This window comes from Cyprinodon tularosa, unplaced genomic scaffold (genome assembly GCF_016077235.1).
Source record: "Cyprinodon tularosa strain WSP-4 unplaced genomic scaffold, ASM1607723v1 ctg514, whole genome shotgun sequence".
NCBI classification, from domain to species: Eukaryota; Metazoa; Chordata; class Actinopteri; order Cyprinodontiformes; family Cyprinodontidae; genus Cyprinodon; species Cyprinodon tularosa.
The window spans coordinates 21,063-43,768 of record NW_024039246.1 but is presented as its reverse complement, the minus strand read 5'-3'; positions in this window follow the sequence as shown (position 1 = coordinate 43,768).

The window sequence follows — 22,706 nt, the reverse complement described above, 5'->3', positions numbered from 1 at the left end:
ACAGCCAAACCATACATGATATCAAAAAATGTCTTGAATGTGGGCACTAGAAGGGTCTTAATATAATGTCTCCCACGTTTCTAGAAAAATGTATAAAGAAATTTTGAAGGGGGGTTTACCTACTTTCCAGAAACATGTCAGGCGTGTTATGAATTACCAGCAAACAGAAAAGCTTAATTCCTGTCCAGAAACAGAGCAGAATGAAGCCAAAGTTCACAACATAGGCTGAAAAGTATGAAATTAGCCGAAGTAGAAAAGAAATTACAAAGAAAAACTTTAATCTTATCTGGTTGAAGAAAAAATTAGTAGCTTAAGGATGGGAAGTAAAATGTTGAGGACGATGGTATTGAATAAGTCTTAACATTTTGAAATCATATGTGGAAATGTCAAGACTTGGCAAAACAATTGGAAAATTATTTAAAATGTGTCGGTTGATCAGCATAAAGAAAACAGTGTCATCCTTAGAGGATTGAAAATCTACAAACCTATGTGCAAGACTGACCATGAGAAGTAGAGGAAGGACAGAGAGAGAAGCTTATAGAAAGAGAGCTAATAACACTTAAAGAGCTGAATTTATCAAACAAAATTAACCTGCATGTTACGAGCCGCTGTGGTAATGAAAGCACCGTTGGCAGGCTTAGGCTGCATGTTACAAGGTTAGCAGATGCTTTATAACAGTGTAAATCTTAGAACCTGATTAAGAAATATGCACTGAGGTGTGTGGTCAACAGGCCTTGGTAGTGTAATTGGAAGAAATTGGTTGACTTTGGGTCATAGCTACAAGCCATACGGCACAATGAATGAGTGTGCGTAAGGAAGAGGCTTTTATTTTGTAGGTTCCCTTTAGTCTTATTTTGAAAGTCTATCATGGATGTGTGTCAAGGGAAGGGTCATGCTCAGCAGTGATATAGAATCCATTTCTAAATATGAAATCACTGGTTTTCCATGTTATTGGGTGAATAGATGCTGTATTAGAGCGTAAATGGGAGACTTTTATTGTGAAATTTGCTCTGGGGTATGTTTTGAAAAGGTCCCTAGAGTCTAATAGAAACAAGCTGGTAGAGTTTGGGTCATAATGCTGGGCCATTTGCATCAATTAATACACAAGTACAATACGGAGGCTTTTATTTTGAAGAGTCACTGGAGTCTTATTTTGAAAGTCTAGCAGGGTTGTGTGTTGAGACCCAGCAGTGATACTTGATGACTTTCCAATCATTAAATCACTCTTTCCCCTGTTATTAGGGCAGTAGATGAAGTGAAAATGGGAGGCTTTTATTTTGAAATTTGCTGTGGGGTGTGTTTTGAAAAACCCCTAGTCTCATTTTTTTTTTAAAGTGGTTGAGTTTGGGTCATAATGTTGAGCCATATGCTGGGAAAAAAATATGAGTTTAATGTAGGGGCTTTTATTTTGAAGGGTCCCCGGAGTCTTATTTTGAAAGTCTATCAGGGTTGCGTGTGAAGGGAAGGGTCATGGCCAGTAGTCATATTGTATCCACTTCCTAATGTTAAATCAGTGTTGTCTCCCTCCATTAGATTAAAATGTGCTGTTTAAAGTGGTGGAGGTAAAATCCTTTGAAGCACGGTTACCTTGACAACGTTAACGAGCCTGTCAGTGACAGAGACACATGCGCATCACTTTCGTTCCTTAGTTCTCAGGCTTTTTTGAATGGGATTATCAGCTCCGAACAAACAAGTGCTGAAGACAAACCGTAAATGGTATCTAAAAAATTCTTTCAGTCTAAGCGAGAGCTATCCTTTGTCTCCGATTGGGGTAACTTTCATGGATGTAGCTCATTCACAACCTTAATGGGAAGGAGGAATAAAAAGGTTTGAGAAATCCTGCTGGTCTCATTGAATAACATGCAGCTTAATGGTAGAGCAGAACTCTCAAAAGCAAAACTTTCCCTCCGAACAAACGAGCGGTGAGCCAAAACCGTATTAGGTATTCAAAAAATTCTTTCACCGTGAGCGTCAGCCATCTTTGGACTACAACTGGTGTAACGTTCATATTTCTACAATATTTCGTCTAGGCGTGGTGACGATGTAAAAAAGTGTATAATTGTCAAAATCTTGACTTTGGGGTTCGGACAGATTTGTTACCCCCGAACAAACCTTTTTCCTGGCTAAACGATAAAAGATATCGACACACTTCCTTCAATGTGAGTGCTAGCAAGGTCTGAGGAACAACTTCAGCAAGGCTCATGTTGCTACGTCGAACGGTTCCCAAATGGGAGCGATACGAAAAAGTCTGTTGTTTTGAATTTTCAGTTCGGATTTTCAGAGAGCTCTCATTGGATTTCTATTGGGGAAGTGTGGACTTCTTCGTGGTCTGGGCCAAACTGTCGGAAAACCGTAAATCCCACACAGATGAGGGTTACATTTCCTGAATCCTGACAAAAATCCCTACGTTTTGATGTAAAATTTATCTAGATAGAGTAAAAAATGAGCGAGTGAGTTGAAGCTGTTCGGCATAAGTGAAATGTTTGAAAACGCTAGAGTGGCACACTCTAGCTGCTGAACATTCCGTCCATAGACTTCCATTATAAATTTGAAAATCTTTAAAAATTCTTTAAAAGTTTGAAGCTTCACTGAAGCAAAACCGTAAAAGTTAGCTGAAAGCCAAGTTAAACAGTAATAGCAGAAAGATACGGAAACATTTTAAAAGTTGAATGGTGTTTCTAGCTGAAAGTATGCTGAAGTAGTTAAAGGGCAAAGTAGCTGAAGATTTAGTGGAATTTTTGAAGTTTTACATGTATTTCAATGGGCCAAAAAAAGTCATAAAAAGCTAAATATTTAAAAAAGTATAATAGCTGAAGTTACCAAAAGTCATAGCAGGATGGACCAGAATAAGCTGAACGTTTTGATACCAAATTTGTTGAAATCGGCTGAAGTTTGGGGAACTAGTTAGAGACGGAAAAACGTACGGAAAGTATAATAATAACTAGAAAAAGCTGTTTCGGAGAAACATCAAAGTGGGAATGCTTTTGCTGAATGAAAAAAGCTGAAATTAACTGCAGAACATATGAAAATGTGATAGGAAGTCATCAGAAACTTCAAACTGCAGAAAACAATTGAATCATCTGAAGATTTTGTAGGGTAGAATCATTTGGCAGTAAAATGGCAGAAACAGACTCATCTTAAAAGCTGCACAGCCAAACCATACATGATATCAAAAAATGTCTTGAATGTGGGCACTAGAAGGGTCTTAATATAATGTCTCCCAAGTTTCTAGAAAAATGTATAAAGAAATTTTGAAGGGGGGTTTACCTACTTTCCAGAAACATGTCAGGCGTGTTATGAATTAGCAGCAAACAGAAAAGCTTAATTCCTGTCCAGAAACAGAGCAGAATGAAGCCAAAGTTCACAACATAGGCTGAAAAGTATGAAATTAGCTGAAGTAGAAAAGAAATTACAAAGAAAAACTTTAATCTTATCTGGTTGAAGAAAAAATTAGTAGCTTAAGGATGGGAAGTAAAATGTTGAGGAAGATGGTATTGAATAAGTATCAAAATTTTGAAATCATATGTGGAAATGTCAAGACTTGGCAAAACAATTGGAAAATGATTTAAAATGTGTCGGTTGATCAGCATAAAGAAAACAGTGTCATCCTTAGAGGATTGAAAATCTACAAACCTATGTGCAAGACTGACCATGAGAAGCAGAGGAAGGACAGAGAGAGAAGCTTATAGAAAGAGAGCTAATACCACTTAAGGAGCTGAATTTATCAAAAAATTTAACCTGCATGTTACGAGCCGCTGTGGTGATGAAAGCACCGTTGGCAGGCTTAGGCTGCATGTTACAAGGTTAGCAGATGCTTTATTACAGTGTAAATCTTAGAACCTGATTAAGAAATATGCACTGAGGTGTGTGGTCAACAGGCCTTGGTAGTGTAATTTGAAGAAATTGGTTGAGTTTGGGTCATAGCTACGAGCCATACGGCACAATGAATGAGTGTGTGTAAGGAAGAGGCTTTTATTTTGTAGAGTCCCTTTAGTCTTATTTTGAAAGTCTATCATGGATGTGTGTCAAGGGAAGGGTCATGCCCAGCAGTGATATAGAATCCATTTCTAAATATGAAATCACTGGTTTTCCATGTTATTGGGTGAATAGATGCTGTATTAGAGCGTAAATGGGAGACTTTTATTGTGAAATTTGCTCTGGGGTATGTTTTGAAAAGGTCCCTAGAGTCTAATAGAAACAAGCTGGTAGAGTTTGGGTCATAATGCTGAGCCATTTGCATCAATTAATACACGAGTATAATATAGAGGCTTTTATTTTGTAGGGTCACTGGAGTCTTATTTTGAAAGTCTAGCAGGGTTGTGTGTTGAGAAAAGGGTCAGACCCAGCAGTGATACTTGATGACTTTCCAATCGTTAAATCACTCTTTTCCCCTGTTATTAGGGCAGTAGATGAAGTGGCAATGGGAGGCTTTTATTTTGAAATTTGCTGTGGGGTGTGTTTTGAAAACCCCCTAGAGTCTCATTTTTAAAAAAGTGGTTGAGTTTGGGTCATAATGTTGAGCCATATGCTGGGAAAAAAATATGAGTTTAATTTAGGGGCTTTTATTTTGAAGGGTCCCCGGAGTCTTATTTTGAAAGTCTATCAGGGTTGCGTGTGAAGGGAAGGGTCATGGCCAGTAGTCATATTGTATCCACTTCCTAATGTTAAATCAGTGTTGTCTCCCTCCATTAGATTAAAATGTGCTGTTTAAAGTGGTGGAGGTAAAATCTCTTTGAAGCACGGTTACCTTGACAACGCTTAACGAGCCTGTCAGTGACAGAGAGAAATGCGCTTCACTTTCGTTCCTTTCCTCTCAGGCTTTTTTGAATGGGAATATCAGCTCCGAACAAAAGACTGCTGAAGACAAACCGTAAATGGTATCTAAAAAATTCTTTCAGTCTAAGCGACAGCTATCCTTTGTCTCCAATTGGGGTAACTTTCATGGATGTAGCTCATTCACAGCCTTAATGGGAAGGAGAAATATAAAGGTTTATAAATCCTGCTGGTCTCATTAAATAACATGCAGCAACATGGTAGAGCAGAACGCTCAAAAGCAAAACTTTCCCTGCGAACAAACGAGTGGTGAGCCAAAACCGTAAAAGGTATTCAAAAAATTCTTTCACCGTTGGCGTCAGCCATCCTTCGGCTTCGACTGTGCCAACTTTCATGTTTCTACTAAAAACTATTTGGCCACGGTGACGATGTAAAAATGTGCATTTTCTGAGTTTGAGGATTTTTCTCAGAATCAGCGTTTTCCTATGCCCGAACAAGTCAGCTAAAAAGCTAAACCATAAATGATATTGAAGAAATTCCTTCAATGTGAGTGCTAGAAGGTTCTGAAGATGTTGTATACCAAGTTTCATGTTAGTACATCAAATAGTTAATAAATGGGAGCGATACGAAAATATGTATCGTTTTGGATTTTGTCTGTGATTTTTGGAAAATCTCTTATTGGATTTCTATTGGGGAAGTGTGGACTTCTTCATGGTCTGGGCCAAACTGTCGGAAAACCGTAAATGCCACACAAATGAGGGTTATATTTCCTGAATCCTGACAAAAATCCCTACGTTTTGATGTATAATTTATTTCAATTGAGTTAAAAATGAGGGACTGAGAAGAATTTGTTCGGAAAAACCAGAACAGCTCAAAAGCTAGAGCACGCACTCTAGCAGTTGAAGAATTCCGTCCATAGACTTCCATTATAAATCTGAAAATCTTAAAAATTTCTTTTAAAGTTTGAAGCTTCACTGAAGCAAAACTGTAAAAGTTAGCAAAAAGCCGAGTTAAACAGTAATAGCAGAAAGATACAGAAACATTTTAAAAGTTGAATGGTGTTTCTAGCTGAAAGTATGCTGAAGTAGTTAAAGGTCAAAGATGATGAAGGTTTAGCTGAATTTTGCTGAAATCTAAGAATTCTACATGCATTTCAATGGGACAAAAAAATCGCAGAAAAAGCTGAATAACGCGAAAACTACCAAAAATATCTTTACCAAAAGACATAGCAGAATTCTCCTGAACGAGCTGAACGTTTTGATACCAAAATTGTTGAAATCGGTTGAAAACTGCGGGACTAGTTAGAGTCAGAAAAATTTTAAGTGAACAACAATAAGTGGGAATGCATAAGCATTCCCACTTGATAATAAAGAGAAACAGAAAAACAATAAGTGGGAATGCATAAGCATTCCCACTTGATTAAGTCTGCATATATTTAATACACACAAACCTTTTGAAGATCAGGGACAAAGTAGAATACATTTGTAGAAAAACATAAAAATTACAAAGAAACAAACAAAGAAAAAGAAATTATTTGAAAAAGGTTTTACAACGTTATTTTCATTCCCCGGTTTTACATTTTCTACAATTTCTGAAGAGCATAATGAAGCCTGAGTTGATTCACTTAGTAGAGAAGGTTCAACTCTGATCTGCACGCTTCACCACTGGTTCTATTTATTTATGACCACGATTTCTCTTTGACTTAAGCAGCTTTACCAGGGTGTTTTCTTGAAAAGCTTAATGAAAAAGTTAAAAAAATACTTTTTTTTTTCTCCTATTTTATCAACCCTAAGCTGTAGCTCAAGGGAACAAACTGCCTCAGTTCCCAGTTTGAGGCCAGTCTAAGTAGATTTTCTTCAAATTCTTAATAAATAGAGATTGTTAAAGAAAAGAAGAAACAAATGGTTATACATAATAGCTTTCCTTTAATAATTATTTAATGACCCAGACAGTTTAAATCTGATTTGCCTTATAACAAAATAAAACCACATACACTGTGTTCCCATTGGAGGAAATAATTGCATATACAGTAAATGATAGTTGCTGGAATCATGTTGTAAATTGCTTCTCTGGCTTGACGTGTATAGAAGGTTTCAAGGAACTGAAAGAGCATTTAGAAATTTTTGCCTAGTTTCGAAAAAAACTGACTTCCTTTCAATGGAACTTTGCTATTATTTTTATTATAACATTTGCAGAGCAATGAGAAAGTAAGACCGCAGTTATTTTTTTTTTAAATGCATTACATCTTGGCCAGGCTTGCCCTGCATGGAGATGATATGTAGTTCCCTTTGCTGCCACCAACAGGACAAACCTTGAAATTAAATAAGGCAAGGTAACACATTTTAAAGCCTTATTTGCTGTGCTGACTTTAAATTCCTCTCACTCATTTCCCACTGAAATTAATTTCAACCAGAAACTTTTGATGCAGACAATCAGCAATGATCCTTGGCAACCCGTCCACATTTCACCACCCTAAGCACCCAATGCTCTCCTCCGCCTCCTCCTGAAGCCAAAGTCCACATTAACATTGTAATAGAAAAGTGTGTTAAAGCACAACTCTAGCAGCCTGACAAGAAGTGAATTGGATGTCAGAGGGATTCCTGCTCAGTTTAATTGAATCTGCCCGGCGTTAAAAAAGAAAATCTGAAGTCAAAATAACCTATTAGATCTATCAGTTAATGTTTTGTTGAGTTTGACAGGTAGAACGGCACTGCCCTCTCTGATCCGTAACTGCAGTCCTGCAGGCTGTGTAATGCACAGGCCAGGTGGGAGTGGTGATGCCGTCGTTGTTTTCTGAAGTTGACTCGCTGAAGCCCCTCAAATAAGGGGAATTAAGGCTTTCAGCGAGCTACAGCTTATACTACCTGCCTGTTCTGCAACATTTTAGATCAGGTGGTCTAAAGAAAAATTCACAAATTCCTTTAATATTTGTAAAGAAATAAAATCAAGCACTGTGTTGAGTTTATCCCCCAAAATCTTTTGCTTTTTAATTTGAAAAAGCACTTTTGCTTCAACGCTCTAAATGCCAACATTAGACAAAAATAGCCTGAGTAAAAAAAAAATGAAAATTCTATATAGTTCACTATTTCCCTTATGTATCTGTATTTTTAGTATTTTAATTGTCCTATTGACTGCCGTACTTTGAGATGTCCAAAAATTAAAAGTGCTTCATAAATACAATTATTACTAATAAGTGTCAACCCCAACCCCTAATAACTAGTTGTTCTGCCTATTTGTTGTAACTGCTAATGAGATTTTTAAATCACTTTTGGGTCATTTTAGCTCACTCTTCCTTATATAAGGATTATTAGAGGCCACCAAAGTTGGAACAGATTATATAAATTCATGTCACGCTATATCCCAATCAGATTTAAGTCATAATTCAAGCTCTCATATGAATTTTTTAGTATTTCAGATGTGGCCTTGCTGGTTTGCTTTAGAATGTAGTCTTTCTACACAACACGGGTCAGCTTAAGGCTGCAAAGTCACTAGCCATCACACCATTGCAGCCACTATTGTATGATTGTGTTTTTTTTTTCTCCCTTATTCTCTAATCCAGTTGTTTTGAAAGGATAATGGTTTGCTTTTGGTCAGCAGTGGTTTTGGTTTTAGCACTCTTTCCTTATTGCTCAATCCTGATCTTTCAACCTTACTGAGGCATTTACTATAGTACAGAGCTTTAGATGCTGTTCTGGGTCGTTCAGTGGCATCCTGAATGACTCATCGATAGGCTTATGGAATGAATTCTATTGGGTTGGCTACTAGTGGGAAGGTATCCACTATTCCATGTTTTCTATAGAAGGATTTGTTTTAACCAATGTTCTCTAAAGTCCCAAAACCTTAAACAGCCAGGCCGATGATTCAATCGAGCTCTGCTGCTGCTATAGCATATCTGCTCAATGGTTTGTCGTCTTTTGTTGTCATAGAAGGTGTTTTCCAGAACTTATCAAGGTTGATGGACCCAAATACAGAGATGATTCCTTGCCAGATTTTAATGAAGTAAAAATACAGAAGCCATTATCCAGAACCAAATGACAAGAAACTCTCTAACAGAAAACTAGGACACATTAGGGAAGAATAAAACTGAGGAATAACTGGGATCCTGCATTGAGTAACAGAACAGGAGGTGTGTAAATGGGAGACAGAAACAATGGGAGGACTAATTAGTTGATAGGGAGCAGGTGTAGACAGAAGTAACTAGAAGGAGCTAAGGGGAAAGGAAATGACATAAGGGTGGAAACAGAATAACCAGGAGAAACAACAGGTTCTAAAGGCAACCAAAAAAAGAACTTAAATAAGGCTAAACGGGAATACAACAAATGACTACAAAGTAAGGAATGACCAAGGGAAAAACTAGGATAAGAGAAAGGACTGGAGATAACTGAAACCATGGACATAATCTAAAGATACGAGAAAGAATAACAAAAATTAGGCTAAGGAATAAATAATACCAAAAATGTTGAAAAGAGTTAACGAAAAGTAAAAAAGACAATTTAAAAATGATAAAAATCTTAAAAATGCAGAATAACAAAATAAAGCAAAACTTAGAACCAAAAAGTCCAGAATGTAAGATCACAACAGAACTCAGCTGCACTTTAAAGTTATTTGAGCTACTATAGATAGATAGATAAACTTTATTCCGGACTCATGGTCCAATAAATACATACATAAAAATAAAATAAAAATAGTTAATTATAAAAACACAATACAAGTACCATTTTCGATTAAATAGGATCTTTAAGAAGACAGGAATACCAGTGTCTCCACAGCTTAGACTGATATCGGATTGCACTACGTGTGGTATCAGTGAGTGACAAAATAATATCGTTTTCAGATGCATTTAACCTACAAATAAACTTATACATTAACTTTCGTAGAACAGCTTGTAGGGTATTAACTCTTGCTGTGACAAACATCTCACTTGCACTGAACAATCTTGGACGTTTCAAAAGTAACCGCATAGCATCAGTATATATATACTATATAATTCTTCTAAGAAAATTGACAATAAAAATGCATTTTCATCTACACAATCCCAATTAAATATGCCTATTCACTCATTTTCTAACAATTCTTTGTGGACCTGAGACACATTTGTAATCAGCTTTATGTTATCATTCCACCATGAAATTAGAACTTTTCAAATGAATGAAAGTCCAAAATTAATGTATGAAAGTCCAAAATGAATGTAACATTCATGCTGATGAGCTGTAGTAAATAGTTTGGGGCTGATGATAAACCATGTCACAAGTCTGGAGATAAATCTTGCCTCAGATGTAATTAGTAGGAAACTTGCAGAATCTTTGTTAAAGCACCGTGAAGATGTATTGTGTTGATGAGACCAAATGGGTTATTAAAGGACTTAATGTAGCAGCAAAAAAATAACATTAACCTCAGAATGGAAGCTGTGAACTGAAGTTGTGAAACATCATGAAAAAAATAAACTGTGTAAGAGATAGCTCTAATTACTTCATACACTGTAACTTGCGTTATATGGCTCTCAGCTGTCACTTTAATATATGAATGTATCTAGTCTATTTCTTGCTTATACATACTATTTATTTAGTGCAAGAAAATGTCTCCTAAAAGTTTTTTGTAATTCAATGTCTATTCAAGCTGAAGCTCTTTTAAAGCGTGCTTGTAATATAAAAGATGAGCCATGAGCAAAAGTGTCCACAGGGCTAAACAAAGAATGCAGCAGTCAATCAGGAGCGGTCATTTCGGCAGGGAGAGGAACCTACATCGGAGCATTTAGTATCTCATTTTCATGGAACATGTTGACAGAGACTTGATTTGAGACAGGAGAGATCTCCTAATTGGATCTCCTAATCTGCTAATTAAGCATTAGCGATTTGGCTGGTGTGCCTATACAGCCTGTAGATAGAGGGGCAATAAGGAATACAGAAGCACAATGTGGGCGGGGTGTCATAGGAGCAGGCTGCCTTGTCAAGATCCACTTCCAATGCCAGCAACACTGCTGGTTAAAGAGTTAATGTAATTAGAGCACCAATGAACCTATTCATTGAACCTATTTAAAAATGTCAGTGAAATCTTTTGCCTCTCGGGTAGCGGGCTATGCTGCTCACATACAGAATGACTCCTCTAAAGGATTATTAAGCCTTTCTGAAAATGTCAAAAATGGATTTTTCGTTTTTGTTCTGACGCACTCCAGCACCATTAAAACCCAGAGTAAAAACACAGGAAAAGGAGGAATAAAGTTCAAAATTAAACAATTAAAAGCACTGTCAAATTATCCTTTCAAAGTGCATCCTTCAGCTGTGATTTGTGAGCTTCATCAGACTGCTCTCAGATTCTGGGAAGCATTTATCATTCATTATTTAGACACATGTTACAGTAACTGGAAATAGGAAAAGCACTGCTCTGGAGCTAAATAAGACATAAAGAAGAGCGACGTTTAAAGAGTATTCCAACATGCATCTGCAAAACTTGAAGGAAAACTAAAAAAATCTAACCATTAAAATTCATGCAGCACATACACTCACCGGCCACTTTATTAGGTACACCTGTCCAACTGCTCTTTAACACTTAATTTCTAAGCAGCCAATCACATGGCGGCAACTCAGTTCATTTAGGCATGTAGACATGGTCAAGACAATCTCCTGCAGTTCAAACCGAGCATCAGTATGGGGAAGAAAGGTGATTTGAGTGACTTTGAACGTGGCATGATTGTTGGTGCCAGAAGGGCTGGTCTGAGTATTTCAGAAACTGCTGATCTACTGGGATTTTCACGCACAACCATCTCTAGGGTTTACAGAGAATGGTCCGAAAAAGAAAAAACATCCAGTGAGCGGCAGTTCTGTGGGCGGAAATGCCTTGTTGATGCCAGAGGTCAGAGGAGAATGGCCAGACTGGTTGGAGCTGATAGAAGGGCAACAGTGACTCAAATAACCACCCGTTACAACCAAGGTGGGCAGAAGAGCATCTCTGAACGCACAGTACGTCGAACTTTGAGGCAGATGGGCTACAGCAGCAGAAGACCACACCGGGTGCCACTCCTTTCAGCTAAGAACAGGAAACTGAGGCTACAATTTGCACAAGCTCATCGAAATTGGACAATAGAAGATTGGAAAAACGTTGCCTGGTCTGATGAGTCTCGATTTCTGCTGCGACATTCGGATGGTAGGGTCAGAATTTGGCGTCTACAACATGAAAGCATGGATCCATCCTGCCTTGTATCAACGGTTCAGGCTGGTGGTGGTGGTGTCATGGTGTGGGGAATATTTTCTTGGCACTCTTTGGGCCCCTTGGTATCAATTGATCATCGTTGCAACGCCACAGCCTACCTGAGTATTGTTGCTGACCATGTCCATCCCTTTATGACCACAATGTACCCAACTTCTGATGGCTGCTTTCAGCAGGATAATGCGCCATGTCATAAGGCTGGAATCATCTCAGACTGGTTTCCTGAACATGACAATGAGTTCACTGTACTCAAATGGCCTCCACAGTCACCAGATCTCAATTCAATAGAGCATCTTTGGGATGTGGTGGAACGGGAGATTCGCATCATGGATGTGCAGCCGACAAATCTGCGGCAACTGTGTGATGCCATCATGTCAATATGGACCAAACTCCCTGAGGAATGCTTCCAGCACCTTGTTGAATCTATGCCACCAAGAATTGAGGCAGTTCTGAAGGCAAAATGGGGTCCAACCCGTTACTAGCATGGGGTACCTAATAAAGTGGCCGGTGAGTGTATATGTAATGCATTATATATACTAAAGTCAGATGTATTTTCTTCATGTTAATTTGCAGTGGCAGTTAAGTTTAGAGCACCAAAAACTCTGAAGTTCCAATAATAGAATGAGCATTAGAGGATATACTAGTACAAAAGGGATGTACAATAGCAGGATTGTTACAATAAAAAAAAAAAAAAGCATCAGCTGTTTGACTGAAATGGGACATTGGTGCTCTTAATGTCCTCTTTGGTCAAATTATTTGAATATTTAACTTTAGTAACATGTAACCAGAAATGAATGGTTTCCATGGATAAAACCATGTGCAGCCTTAAAGGTACACTATGCAACAGGTGTTGATTTTCCAGCGAGGCTCCCCCCAGAGGGCAGAGTAAAAGTGCACTGTCGTAAATATTCTCAGCTGTGCTCCTGGTTTCTCCGTCAAGCCAGGCGCTCTCGCCATTCGGAAAAAGCTTGCCCGATGTTCACCCGTGTACGACTCATCTCTCTGTCCAGAGCCTTTTTCCTCTTTCTTGCCTGCTCCGACATGGGCTTTCGCTGTTTTCTCACTGGTTCCGCCATGATAACTGCACAAACATCGCCACTGCACTAGTAACAAGCATGCCTTTCACTGGGGGCGTGTAGCAGTTCTCGTCGTAGAGCAAGACTGACTCTCACGATGCACGAGACTTCTGAGCCTGTGGGTGCGGGCCGAGGGCTCCTGCAATTGCAAGTACGGTATTTCCCCTACAGACCACCAGGGCGGCCGAGAAAACCTTTGTTCGACTTGAAATGACTCATTTAATCATCCAAAACGTTATGGAACACATTAATTAACTGAAAAATGTTTCATTGTATGCCTTTGAAAGTGCACAAAGCTGAACTACTAACCTGGTCCAAATCATAAAGCCTGTCTAAAATGGGAAGAAAAATAAGCACAATGTTTTTTAACATGACTATGAAAAGCATATGCTGATGATCAGAACACGTAAAATACTGACCGGAGGACATATAAATGGTAAGTGGTAAATGTTCTGTACTTGATCAAAATGCTTTACACTACATTCAGTCAGTCACCCATTTAGCACACACTGATGGTAAATGTAAATCCTAATCACCTACAAAGTTATTAACAAAACAAGACAGATTGTGAAGGCAATTTTGAACAACTAAAGTTGCAGAAAGAATAAAAAAATAAAATAAAAAATACTGCCTACCCAGAAAAAAGTCGACACAAAAAGCATTGATTACGGGACATGTTCGCATGGCATTGTTTTAATAGGTTTCTGCAATGTCACAACATTGATTTACACCCGGTTTTGCATTAGCTTTTCACCAAGACGATTCATTGACAATGATAGCCTGACCTCTTCAGACCTTTCTCCTGCTCAATCCAAAGGTTCTCAATGTGGTTAAGGTCTGGTACCTGTGTTGATCGATGATGCATATGCGAAAATCATGTCTTATGCTTCCTAACCCAAACTTTCACATATGGAGCCCAATGAATCCTGATATTATGATATATTTCAATATTTGAAAGCAATCAAAGAAGAAAGCATCCATTGATTGAATAACCAGGTCATCCAATAAGTAATTGTGGTGGGATGCCACCTGCGCAAACAATCCACTTGGGAAATGCTCATACTTCTGAACATTACAAAGTCAACTGTCATCCATATCATAAGAAAATGGAAGTGTTTGGGAACCACAGCAACTCGACCACAAAGTGGTAGGAGACGTAAACTGAAGGATCGCGATCAGTGGATGCTGAAGCTTATAGTGCAAAGAGCTCGCCAATGATTGGCAGAGTCAATCACTATGCACCTCCAACAGTTTATGTGGTCTTCATGTTAGCTCAAGAATGGTGCAAACAGAGCTTCATGGAATGGTTTTCCATGGTCGAGCAGCTGTATCCTAATCACCTCACCAAATGCAATGAAAGGCATCTGAGGCAGTAGTGGAAAGCATGCTGCAATGGACTCAAGAGCAGTGGAGACACATTCTCTGGAGTGACAAATCATTCCTCACCATCTAAAAATCGGATGAATGAGTCTGGGTTTGGCAGTTGTAAGGAGAACAGAACTTTTCTGTGCCAAGTGTAAAGTTTATTGGAGGGCGATTATGGTGTGGGTTTGTTTTTAGGAGTTGGGCTTTAACCCTTAGTTCCAGTGAAAGGAACTCTAAACGCTTGAGCAAAGCAACACACTTTGGACAATTCCATGCTCCCAACTTTGTGGGACCAGTTTGAAACTTGCCCCTTCCTCTTCCAACATGACTGTGCACCATTGCAGAAACAAGTTCCATGAAGACATGGATGGTCATACATGGACCACCCTGACTGGCCTGCACAATGTCCTGACCTAAACTCAATACAACACATTAAAATAAATTAGAGCAGAGAATGAGTTAGAAACCTAATTCTAATCTCAAATTTTGTATTGTTTAGCAACAATTTCTATCACTTTTACTAAGTTTTAAAAGGGTTTGATGAGAACCTAATGAAGAAGCCACATAGGGAAACTCAATAAAGTTACAGAGGATTGGAAAAGCAGACAATAGTTGGTTGAGACTGAGAACAATGGTAAACCCAGTTCACCATGAGATCTAAGGTAAAGCAGTCTCTTTTTTTCCCTCAAGTATTCCTGGCCACAGGGGTCAGAAACTTGTACTACCAGAAAAGAAGGCAGCAGCAACATTTCAGATAAGCCATCATTTATTTATATTCTGGGACAATGCTGTCACTTCCTATTCTCAGTTCACATGGCTATATGTGCTGCAAGCAAATCATGCAACACTCTGCATCAAAAGTGTGTTTGTTAAACCCAATGAGAGAACACGGTACTGCTGGTGAGTAGTCCCCAAACAGAACAACAGGTACTGAGCTGACACTTTATATAAAAGGTACAGTTTGCAGTATTTCCCACAGTGCGACATAAAACAACAACTGCTCTATGCTATTCATGATGTGCTTATGGCACAGCTTATGAAAGGGAATTTATTCTAAAATAGAAACTTATCCAACCAGGATGGTTCAACTAGGTCAGGACAACAGCAGCACTCTAAACTTTAAAAAAGACTAAATTTAACCTTTAACCATCATGCTTCAGTTTGTGGTTTCTTTTCAGCCCTTTTCAAACAAGGTTTGGACTGCCCATTCAATTGTTAGGGCGTTCAAAAATCTTTGCATCTTTGGAAATCTGGAAAAGCTCTTTAGTTTAAGGTTGGGTCCAGGGAGAACATATATTATATTTTCCCATGACATAAGAACTTTTCTTCAAGATTCTTTCAAAATGCCATTGCCAGGCTTGTACATTTAGCCACAACAAGCTCTTATCCCAGGTAGACGGTGCGGTCAATAAAAACAAGCCTTCATGATGTCACCAAGTAAAATGCTACACATTTCTTTGGTCAAAGGTTTCATTCTGATGTTGGTTCTATTTGTGTCTGAATCGGAGTCTCTTAACTTAAATACAGATTTCAGAAGTCTGAACATTCTTTCTATGCCATATGAATATTTATAATCCCCATAAAGTTTGCAGCCTTTATGCTTTTCAACATTTTCAAACCATACTTTTTGCCTCACACACTTTCTAATTATCTGCTTAAGAAGTTAATAAAATCAATTAAATATAAGTTTTACATTTTAAGTGGAATTACAAAAATTCTGGATGATTTTTGGATGATTTTCTAAATTGTTGAAATTGGAAGAAAACTGTGCCCTCCATACAGTCAAAGAGCTCCTCTCTAAGGCTTTGCAGAGGCTGTGGATGATTTTCAAATGTATGGTGGGGGTCATCATCAAACAACTAAATGGGCAAAAAGAATACACAACACAAAACCTAAAATTAAAGCACTTACCAATGAAAATAATGGGTGGAGCATTTAAGTCAATCAATAATAAACTCAAAGTATATCTTGCTTTGGATCAAAATATAGCCAAAATAGTAGACATGAAGCTAACTGAATATATGTATTCAGCATATGTAACTGAAATCAGTTAAATATGCCCTATTTACACTAACCCTCTAGAACCGATCCCTGCCAAGTTCGCATGGTTCCTCACATACTATTGGCGGTCCATGATGCTACAGCTCTCAAGGCAGGAATTTGCAGCAATTGTTAAACACTGACTAATCTGTAACCCTGTATTCCCAAAGGGAATATTTTCAAACAAAATGAAGATTGCAAAAATTATAACACTTTACAAAACAGGAAATAGTAACAAATTCACAAACTATCTGCCTATTTCATTACTTTCAAAGTTTTCCAATATTTTGGAAGAAAACTCTTTATTAGCAGATTGGAACACTTCATTGGTTAACACAACCTACTTTCTGAAAATTAAAACAAATTTAGATGACAGAGAGAGCCACAGCTTTGGCAGTTTAGTTATGTATAGAGGAAGTGATTATCAGTCGTCATGTTAGGAAATTGCTTGTGGTGTCCCCCAGGGGTCTGTATTTGGGACAGATACTACTTATTCGATACATAAATTACATTTGTAAAGTCTCACAAGTATTAAATTTTTTTTGTTTGCAAATGAAACAAATTTTTGTGTTACAGATAAGAGCTTAAAGCAGCTCCTGAATGGTATCTCACGAATAAAAAAAATGGTTTGACAAAAAAAAATGTCCTTAAACCTGGATAAAAAGATATTTTCATGCTATTTGGAAATTAAATAGGAATCAGATATATGAAAGTCAAACTATAACGAGTAGAGGTCGAATGAATAAATAAAATAATATTTGTAAGGTGTGATTAGTGACTACCAGATCTGCCAGAAGCCCCATATCAAACATGTCCAGAATAAAATTTCTAAAAGCATCACAATTCTTTGTAAAGAAAATACTTTTCTGAACTGTAGAGCAATACACATTCTTTACAGTTCATGTTATTGTGTTGAAGTATTGGGTAACATAAACAGGACATCACTCAAACTGCAATGCACACTGCAGAAAAGAGCCATCAGCATAATTCATAAGCCTGGCTATCATGACCAAAATAATCCATTATTCATTCATTCCTGCTTGCCAAAGTTCTATGATCTTGTACAGTTTCATACCTTACAACTAAAGTATAAAGCCAGAAATAAACCAGACAGTAAACAAAAACTATTTGTTGAGAGAGGGAGAGGGTATAATACAGATATAATCTAAGTTTCAAAATCTTATGTGCTCAAATGAACATGAAATGTGCATTTCATAAATGCGCATTTGTTTCATGTATGGAACAGACTCTGTTTTGACTTAGACTAATGTCTAAGTATAAGGCTGCTTAGGAAAGGCTTTAACTGATTATAAGATGGAAGGGCAATTAAATGTCAAGTAATCTAAGTCACTGTGCACCAATGTATAGGCTACATATTTTTGCAAAAGTTGTGTTCATATCTGCTATGAATAATAATTGTAAATGTTTATGTTTGTGAGTATATGTGTAAAAGTGTATATGTTTATATGTACATAAACAATTTTATTAGCTAGCTTAAAAGACTTTTTGATTTTTTTATATGAAAAAGTATATATAGTATATATATTTAAAAAAAAGACTTTTTGAGTACCATGGACTAGTAGGTAAAATACAAATGGCAAAAAAAAGCTAGTGGACTACAGGAAAAAGAAGTTATGATTAAATCCACTTTTCTTCTTCATACACCTTTTCTGAAATTAGATCAAAATCATACATATTACAATTATATATGCAATTATTTACATTTCAACATTTAATTTGTCTTTTTGTATTTTGTATACTGGTTTTCCTAAATTAAGGTTTTCAATAATTAATTCAAACCTAAGCATCATCAGGTATTCAGTTAGAAAATCTGTTTTTTTTAACATCTATGACTCAGCCAGCTTTTAAAACAGAGAGCACAAACAAAGTTTAAAACCTTAATTCGGTTATAGGATTAAATATCTAATTGACAGCAGGTGGAGATGTGCATGGCTAAATGAAATCCTTCTCATATTTTCTCCATATGTAACATCAGCCTCTGTGTATATAATAAATTCCACTTGTGGTGTCAAACAATATAGTGAGGAGAAGGCGTTCCAGCTCGTAAGCCAAAGTAGAGCCAACAGTACATTAACTCCTTGGAAACCTTGCACCTTTTTTATCTGACGGGGCCATTCATCATTTATCTAATCATGGCAAGTTCTCATCCAAAATGTAATATAATTATGGGCTATAACTGTTCTCAGGATATTAAGCTGTATCTGGGCCACGGCTAGCTCAATAAATACCTTCTAATAATGGCTTTTAGTGGTCTCTGGAGCGACTTATCCTAACACACTGAGGACTCTGTATGGCTCCCAGGGCCAAATGAGTTTGCAGCTTGTTGCAGAGATGCACATCAGTCCTGTTAATGGGGACAGTGTTTGGCAAAAAAAAAAAGAAAGAAAGAAAAGAAAGCAGCCCAGTGGAGCTTCTCTTCATCCTCTAGACTATTCTCTCCTCTCTCATGCGTGATTATCTACAGACCCCCACCCCAGTCTCAAACTAACCCCTTTCACCCTGCTGCTGTCATGGAGCTGCCTCCAGTCATGTCAAGAATGGCTAGACTCGCTGGGTAGGGACAGTGGCCTAGTTGGTTCAGGTGCATTCTCCTAAAATAATCACCTAACTAACACAAATAAGATCAAAACAATTATTAAGGATGTGTTAATCTTAAAGAAAAGGCCAGGACATAAATACGCTGCAGAAACCTGATCCGAAGAGAAAACACTTGAACAAATAGACTCCCACAATAGAGTGCTGTGTCGCATCTTCTACCGCCTCATTGGTAATAACAACAGAGACTCCGTGTAGCCCGGTGTTGTGAGACAGAATGGTATCAGTGAAATGACATTGGGGGCTTTGTGTAGATCTGTGAAAACAGCAGACACAGCCCAGAAAGAAGGAGCTGTGCCAAAGAAATGAGAGGCGAAATCCTGGAAAAGAAGCCAAGAAAATGGTCAAATTACCATAAAGACAGTAAACAGAAAACAAAGCACTCAACGGCTAAGGTCATACACTGCAAAAACGATCTGAAATTAAGTAAAAATTTCTTAAATCAAGTGTATTTAGCCTTAATTTGAGCAGGTAAATGAGATAGTTTGCCAATGGAATGAGTATTTCTACACTTAAAATAAGTTAATTAGATAATATGCACTTGAAATAAGACAATGCAATTGATGTTTCTTAATTCAAATGTAAATCATCTTGTTCCATTGGCAAACTGTTTCATTTACCTCCTCAACTTAGGATAAAATGCACTTATTAAGAAAAAAATGACTTATTTATATTTACATTTTTTGCAGTGTTTATGAACTGCACTGCAAAAACAATCAAAAATAACTTAAAATTTCTTAAATTAAGTGTATTCACCCTTAATTTGAGTAGGTAAAGGAGATAATTTGCCAATGGAATGAGTAATTTTATTCTTAAAATAAGATAATTAGATAATATGCACTTGAAATAAGACAATGCAACTGTGTTTTCTAATTTTAAGTGTAAATTGTCTTGTTCCATTTGCAAAATGTCTCTTTTACCTCCTCAATTCAAGAACAAATGCACTTATTTGAAGAAAAAAATTACTTATCTAGATTTAGATTTTTTGCAGTGTGCTCACAGATTAATACACAAGCTTCACCATCTGTGTTACCATAAAAGCAGTTTTTTAAAGTAAAAAAAGTTAAAATCAAATCTCTGGTGGAAACTCTGCTAAAAGTCTGATTAAGTTTATTTAAAACTCGGCCTTGAGGACGAGTTTTAACATGTATTCCATGTTAAAACTTGGAGTACACTGATTTAAATACAATTAATTCATTTAAATAAAATTTTCTTCTGTTACAGGACTATGAAACAGTTTGTCTCTTTAATGGTAGTGAACAAAACTTGAGGGAAAAAGGTTAATACAGATTTTATGCCATGATTGTGAAAGACAAGAATAAATTTAACAGTAATACAACAGCAAGTGTTGGTTTTAGGCCTAAAGCTTTATATAAGAAAGATCTTTCTTCTACAAAATTTTCTGTTAGTCTTTTGTATATACCGTACACATCTTCTGTTGTAACCAATAGATCATGTTAAATTAATAAGTTACTCATGCAGGTTTTCTAACAATTTTAGCTTTAGTTTAAACTCAAATAGTGGTAAAAAGTTTGTGTATAAGTGTATAAACATCCCTTTAGTCTACAGCTTGTGTAGCATTAGCTTGAATTTAGTTTATGAGGTTATTCATAACTTTTTAGTAAGAATACAAGATGAAGAAATACTGTATGCAATGCATGTTGTGTGAAATGCTTTCAGATAATTGCTATGTTACAGTTAAATAGGTCCAACTGTTGGCAAAATATAAAGTGATTACATGGAGAAAAGTGAAACTTGCAAGACTGTTGCATAGCTTGTTTTTGAATATAATCTGGACAAACAGCTGTTGGCAGAAATTGGACCTCTGATATCTATAGGTGTCAAGGTTGCTGGTCACAAATGGAGAAATTAATCCAAAATCTACCTGAATACAGCTAGAACTTTATTGTTAAAAAAAACATTGAAGTCATAGCTGCCATTTATTGCTGCAATAAAATGTGACCAGGGTGCCCTCATAATAAGGAGCTTTTAAATAATTTCTTACAGTACAGATCTTCTCAATATATATTTAAGCTGTTCTTCTGATCCCTGGATAAATTATTATATTTACTTTACTTTATGAATTCGATTTGTAAATTTTAACTTTCCTGCCACTTCTATTCTTGGGTAGACGTAAAGTTATACCTCCGTCCTAATTTTGTTCATCCCAAGATGGGTCACGCAGGGTGCTGGTGTCTATATCCAGCAGTCAATGGGCGAGAGGCGGTGTCCACCCTGGACAGGTCGCCAGTCCATCGCAGGGCAACGCAGAGACAAACAGGACAAACAACCATTTACGTACACACTCACAGCTAAGGAAAATTTTAGAGAAGCCAATCAACCTAACAGTCATGTTTTAAGACTAAGGGAGGAAGCCGGAGTACCCAGAGAGAACCCACGCATGCTCAGATGCACAGGGAGAACATGCAAACTCCATGGAGAAAGACTCAGGGCCAGGAATCGAATCTGGAACCTTCATGCTGCAAGGCAGCAGTGCTACTCGCTGCTCCACAGAGCAGCCCTTAAATTATACACTCACCCCTAATGCTTCTTTAGTAACTTTCAGTTTTTCTTTCCTACATTTTTCCACATGCTTACAGTACAAGCCGGAATACAATTTAAATAACTATGCCTCTGTGTTTCTTTGTGCTAACCCATAACATCATAAGCTAAAGTGTGTTACTATATTATTTATCCTCCTCACTGTTTTTAGATAAGTGTGTCCTTATGGCATGTGGCTAAAAGAAATGGGCCTCTGTGTGATGCCATATACATACCATGAGGAAACCAGGGTATAAATAACTAATTCAGGGTTTCCAGAAAAGCAGTTGAAAAAAAGCTTGAATATTTTATTTCAAAAAGGTTGTTAGATGTATCAATTAATGTTGCACAATTAAGTTTAATAGAAACACATTTTCCAGACATCCATTTTCTTTTTTAAATGAATTATTTAATGTAGTGAATAATATATATATTTCAAAGACTTTTCCACATATCTCCACCAGTGGAGCCCATAGGATCTTCTAAACAATTAAGTCGTGAATGAGCAAACTTCACAATGTCCCCCAATACTTGACCTCTAAAGATTTCTTTGGTCTCAGCATTTTGGCTTTGGCTTTAACGTGCAAGATGACACAATGCTCGAAAAAATAAAAATCTAGATTAGTCATTTTTTCTCAAAATAAGTGCAATTGTTCTTGCATTATGATTGTAAAAGATACATTTTGTCAATAGAGCAAGACAATATACATTTAAAATAAGAAAAGACAAATGCATTTTATCTAAATATCTTGTTTTAAGAGTAAAAATTACCCATTACATTGGCAAATCATCTCGTTTATCTACTGAAATTAAGGGTAAATACACTTAATTTCAGACATTTTTACTTATTTCTAGATTGTTTTTCCAGTGCACTAACAAAGTTTGTGATGATCAAATCTTTTAGCACAGATCACTCCCTACAGTTCAAGCTAGAACTCAAAGCAGAGAAAGATTAGCTGACAGACAAGGAGGATTGATGAGGAAAAGCCTGACATGCCTGCAGCTCTTAGTACAGCTCAGGTTATAGCAGAAGCTGAGAGGAAAGCAGCTGGGCTGTACTTATAAAATCCAACAACTATTCAAAACTTACAC